Genomic DNA, 6,425 nt, shown 5'->3' on the forward strand with positions numbered 1-6,425 from the left:
TTGCGGTCGACTGGGGTCTGAGTACTGCAAATGTTACACTCATTTCTGACCTGTTTGTCATTTTGAAAGTCATCAAATGATGGGAGATTGTGTGTATGTTTTCTTCAAATAATATGGCCTTGCCTCAAATCACTGTATGCTAAGAAGTAAAAACTGTTAACAAAGAAGTATGGTTTGCTTTACATTTTAGGCTGTGCAGAGACATAAACCCTGGAGAATATAACTGCAGCAATAAATAAAATGTTGGGGTTGGGAAAGTTTTGAATAAAGCAACTAATAGAGAATATAGTTTTGTACATATCAAATCAGACTTTAGACTAAGGACGATATTGTAGCCTCGTAATTTTTCTGCAAGTGCACACACAAACATACACACACACAAAGAAAATATTTTTACCACAGGCATAGGCTTAATTAGTATGATATATTTCTAGTTTACTTTAAATGTTTATTTCACTATAAGAAATTCTTTAACTTGTGAAAATGAATGTATTGTAATTACATTTTCCTTGCATTTAATTTCTAATTAAGTGTCTTTTAGTTCTGCTGCACATCGGGTAACTTTATTATATTAGTTAGAAAAGTTAGTTATTACCAGTGATTCTCATAATAACTCAGGTAAATTAAATATAAGTTGGAAACAGCTGTTGTCTAAACACTCTGAGCTTTTGCTTTGTAATATTCATATTGTTTTCACTTTGTGACCTCCGATGCATCCATCAGAGTATGAATGTGCGTGCATGGCAGATAGAAAGCACTTGCATAGAAAAAGCTTAGAAAAGGTGCTTGTATGAATGGGTCTGAATGGTTGAATGAGGCAAGTTGTGGAAAGTGCTTTGAGTGCTCAGAGTAGAAAAGCGGTATATAGGAACCAGTCTGTTTACCATTCACTTACCACTTAATGAAGTCTGAAACTTTGATGAGCGCCTAAAGTGATAATCATCTCAATTTGTTTGTGTTTGCATTCATGCTTTAAGCTGCTCTCTACGTCCTGAAACCTCTAGTACAGGGGTAGGCAACTCCAGGCCTCGAGTGCCAGTGTCCTGCAGGTTTTAGATCTCACCCTGGGTCAACACACCTGAATAAAATGATAAGTTCATTACCAGGCCTCTGGAGAACTGACATGACATGTTGACATGTTGAGGAGGTCATTTAACAATTTGAATCAGCTGTGTTGGATCAAGGACACATCTAAAACCTCCAGGACACCGGCACTCGAGGCCTGGAGTTGCCTACCCCTGCTCTAGTATGTAATGAGAGAATCTGTGAGGGCGTGTGATCTTAATAAATTGGTTGATCAGGCAGCAAGACTAAATAAACGTTAACATAGTCCATATATCATTAAGTGCTCTACAATGGGAAGAGTGCAAAATATGAACAATGGTATCAGGAAATATATGGCTGAGATGTTTCCTACCCTACAGAAGGCTGTGGATAAGTCCGTGGATATGCCCCCCTGCCCCACCAACAAACCAGTCATACTGAACAATGTTACAGGCAGTATAAGACTGCCCTTCAGACCCCTTCATGTTTGTCACACATATTCAAGGTTCCATTCCATTTCTGGTATTGGCAATACCAGTCAAGCTCCAAGGTGCTGGGCAGTGAACACAGGGCTAACTACATGACGTCAGGCCCTCAGGCCACCTTCTTGGACTACCTGTGCCACTACCAGTAGTGACACTGACCCTAGTCAAAACTAGTGAAAAACAGAAAAGATGAGAAGGGAAAAATGTCCACCTGCAAAATCATTCCTGTTCTGGGAGTTGTCTCATCGTTGCCCCTCTACTGCAGGTGTTGTTAATTTAATAAAAATCAAAGCAGCTGAAACAGATTAACACCCCCCTCTGCTACTTCCTCAGATCAACATCCCAGAAATGTATTTGATTTGTTGTTATACTCTTAGACGTGTTAAAAAGTGTTCCTGCAGTTTTTTTGACAGTATAGCAATCAGTCCATTGTCCCTCCTTTATACTAATGAATAAATATATGTTCTATATACATGTGGACTCTACAGCACAGTCTTAACCCTAATAGTTAGTTTGTGGTGTCCATAGTTTTGTCCCTAGATGGGAAATAAGTATCTACACTCACACTCATAAACAGTCACATTTGAGATCTGCTTTTGTGTTCATTTTTCTTTGGGTTATTTCACATTCTCATTTCTCATTTGTTTCTTGGGCAGAAGAAGAAACGGCATGCATCACAGAGAAGAATCAAATCTCAGTAGATAGTCTGGCAGCAGTGAGATTGCTCACTTGGAAACGTGGCCTCTTAAATGCCACAAGCTTAGTTCACTTTGGCTTAATGCGGGGGGGCAAGTGGGTTCACGGCCCCGTGCTGAGAGGAGAGCCCTTGAGCAAAACATAGAATCCCAGTTAACTTACTGACCTACCTGGCAGGAGGCTGACAGAAGCGAGAAGTTTCCATCAGGAGCCATTAAGTTTATGTTAAATTATTTATGACTCATCTCCCATCTGTGACTCTCTGTCTTCTTAAACAATAAAGCTCATCAGTGCTCTGTCATGAATCAAATCTGTCTTTTGACGGCACTTCTTAGGAGGTAAATTTGGGACCTTACACAAAATGGCTGCTTTGTTATGTGAGTTCAGTGCGACATTGAACTATTACAACTACAGGTGTGTGTTTACTTGGAATTAGTGGTTCTAGTTTGGCATTGAAAGTTAAAGAGCTATTGAAAATGTCAGAAAAAGAACAAGAAATGGTTCATGATTCCATTTAGTGCTTCGTTTAGTGCCCCTCTGCATTAATTTCTCTTTGAACTGACATGTTTGTGGCTCACAGTCACCTCGAGTGCTTTCTATCTGAAGAAACCTTCAAGTTGTCCTCATAGATTAGAGGTCCTTGGCCACTTTTGTAATATTTCTTTGAATCACGGGTTTGTTTTAGTCTTTTTTCCCCCTTATTTCCTCTCCTCACCTTCTTCTGATGCCAGCAGCAGGCATTTTAGTCATAACTAGTTTTTAAATGCCATTGTTATGTTTCTTATCTTATGAATTTAGATTAATGACCCACCAAGTGCAAGTTTTAAACAAGATTCAGATAGCATGGTAATGACACCCTACAATATTATATTAGGTTTAATGTGGAGGTTGTTACTGTCACAGGGTTTCAATGAGACATTATTGCAGAGCTTTAAAAGCAGCTCTGTCTTGCACCTGGCCAGGTAACACTGATAAGCTCTTGGCTAAGATTAGAAAATAGGTTAAATTCAGTTTTATTCATATATATTCATAGTCTTAGTTCGCAATAACATCAGTCAACTGTGGGTACTTTAGACTCTGAGGCAAAAACTTTAAAATATCACAGGGAGAAATCCAACAACACCTGACAATACTGGAGAGAACTAATTCCCTTTTAACATGTAGACACCTCCAACAGAGCCAGATTCAGGGAGGGCAGCCATCTGCCTCCATGGCTGAAGTGAGGGAAAAGCAAACAAAGTAAAGAAGAAACAAACTAAATAAGTGTACATTGGAGCAGGTCGCTGCAGAACAGGAACACACAGCTTTGGAGCCGGGAAACTCAGAAGGAGAGAGCACAGAGGACAAGGCACACACTACAGGAAAAAAGACAAGTTCATTTTAAATTAATATATTTGAACACACGGTTCTAAATGACCTTTGGGCTCTAAGATTAAACTAACACATTCTCACTCCTGACGCTTGGTCAAGAATTCCTTCTCCACATATTTTAGCCTTATTGTGATTTTTCTGACTCAAAAATTAGTTTGTTTTTTAAGCCACTGAAGCTATGTTAAAACGTACTATTTTAGTTTAGATAAAGGCAAAAAAGCCTTCTCAGACATATCTGTTACACGTCTTTATGTCAGTGTTGACACCATCATTTCACTTTTGCCTGTGCCTGTTTTGGATGCCGAAGAACTATTGAACCCTATCAGACTACCTTAGACACTGAAAAGTGTGGTGCTCAATGCATTTCAGAATGAAAGCTCACCAAGAGAATAGGTGAACTTAGGCTGATTCCACAGGAAAGAAGTCTAGTCGCTAAAGGTCCTGCCTTTCTTTCCGCTTTTGGGAAGGAATCACAAATACACCTGAACTCTGGGAGCAACTTGGATAAAATGGTTGATGGGGTATTAAAGATATGAATGAACCTCTGTCATCTCAGCTTTTTGTATTTACTATAAGATGAAGGATTTTAAAATTGATTTGGGATTGGCTGAAGGCTCTTCAGACACCTAATAGAACCGAATTAGAATAGTCCAGCCTAAAGTTAACAATCCCACAGTTGGATTAATATTTTTGTTCATAATTTTCTTCTTTCAGCATTTTAGAGATTTTAGGGCGGTTCCACGCATTTGTTTTTTTCTGAGGTGCGACAAGTACTTGATGTATAAGTGCACAAACAGTGTCAAAGCTCCAGTGGAAAAGCTTTGAAGGTATTAATATTCTCCTCCCTTTGTGAGATATAATTTTTGGGACCTGCTTTTCCAGTCGTCTGTGTCATTTGTGTTTGGTGCAAACAGAATAAAAGACTTGAAAGTTCTCCACCTCCTACTTTACAGGTGAAAAGCCTTTGCTGCCTTTGCAAGCCACTCCAGGACAGATCATAGAGAATAATTAGTTCATCCAGTCCCGAGCTGCTTATCAACAAGAGATCGTTTCTTTAAATGCCACCTTTGATCTTTTGCAAAACCGAGAGGAGAAAGCACATCAGATCCTTCACCTTTCGTGACCAATTACACAAGTATTGTGCTGCTAGTTGATGCTCATTAGCGTGTGTTCTTGGGAGTTCTGCTTGGAGATTAAATGTAGCTTCTAAATGTTCAGTTTTTAGCTAGAAATCCTGTTTGATATCGAAGAAAAGATTTGACGGCTGAACAAACTGCAATCAATTCTTTCACTGGTTATAGCAGCATATAACTGTATCTCACTGTAAGGCAATATGTCAGAACACATCTATGATGTAATCTTATACATCATAGATGTTGACCATCAAGTCACCAGATATTACTGGAACTGTATTCTATATGACGAGAGGAGGAGCGGTCAGTTAGGATCATTACTGTAAAATACATATGTTAGCGGCACATCTCTATTCTGAGACCTCACCACTTTCACGTCCACACGTGGAAACCCAGAGGTGAGGGCATCAGTGGTACGACCCCAGGACAGACGGAGAAGACGTCAGTGACAAGAGATTTGACGTTGATTAAGTCAGAATGGGAAAGAAAAATGAGGTGTTGGATGGAAATGGGATGCAAAGAGGCAGCATCAACTGTGCACAGGCTAGAGCATCTTAGAAAATGAGAGTTGCCTCTGACTGCGTTGAAGGGTATTGGCCGAACCCTTAGGCCATGTGTGCTAACACTGAAAACAGAAATCTGACAAAATTGTAGCCTTTTCCTAAACAATGCTAAGCTCCGTATATTTCCAGATGTAATTGCTGGTGTTAGTTCATTCGCCATGTCTCAGTTTAGATACTTGCATTTACTTTATTATGTTACTCTTTGTACTTGTGCATTACTTGAATTTGGAGAGTACAGTGTTCCTAACTGATCGTGGAAAACTGTGCACATACCTGAATGATGGCTGACACTTTTCATGTTGACAGCATATTTAGCTGCCACATTTTCTTCTGAGATGCTCTCAGTACTAAACACTTCTGTTTTCTGTCATGCACTCAAACAAAGAAGCCGACAAAGAATTCATTTGTTATCAAATATTAATAATAAAAAAGGACCCAGGTTGTGAAAATAAAGACTGCTAACCTTTGTTAGTGGAGTTGCACTCCATATTTTTACCTGCTTTGGTTCTTTGCCCCACAGTTTGGGAAATATTAAATGAAACGGACATTTTATCATCCATAAATATGTAATGGCTTCATAACATATGCAGTGGATCACTCCCTACTGACTGAATATTGTTTGTCCCTCTCTTTCCACTGCAAAGCCCAGATAGTGACATGTCAAGGTGAAGGTGGACATCTTTTTTGACAGTTTTGACAAGTACACCATAAGGGCAGTAACAGTGCACTTCATGTAGTCATACTTATATGTGTGAATACACTGTCTGTTACAATATTGTTATTTAAAGTGGCCTTATTGTGGTTTTTTCATTTTCTGTCATAGTTAGGCTGCCATCATCAATTTAAATAATTAAGTCAGTTTGTGAAAAAGTAAATGCTCCAAATATTGTGATTCTGGTATTTTCTTTTCTCTTTTTAAACCCTTATTATGGTGATTTCAGGTACACAGCTCTGACTTTTAGCAGGTAGGCCCTACCGACCTGCTGTTCAAGCCTTATGTTTACAAGGGGCAGCCAATCAGAAGGGAGTCTGAAGAATAAAAAGTATAATACATCCTTTTAAATTCAGTTTGTATAGCTGCCTTTTCCAACAACCCTTACTCCACCCATGCATCCATCTTCATCAGGAAGCAA

General features: G+C 39.1%; 1 protein-coding gene across 1 annotated transcript in view; it reads left to right on the forward strand.

The window, feature by feature from the left end:
• Positions 1 to 6,425, forward strand: part of LOC134638420 (protein unc-13 homolog B-like) — a 191,056-nt gene that overhangs the window by 70,117 nt on the left and 114,514 nt on the right. The gene's annotated exons all lie outside the window — the stretch shown is intronic.

Source organism: Pelmatolapia mariae, linkage group LG12, assembly GCF_036321145.2.
Source record: "Pelmatolapia mariae isolate MD_Pm_ZW linkage group LG12, Pm_UMD_F_2, whole genome shotgun sequence".
NCBI lineage: Eukaryota > Metazoa > Chordata > Actinopteri > Cichliformes > Cichlidae > Pelmatolapia > Pelmatolapia mariae.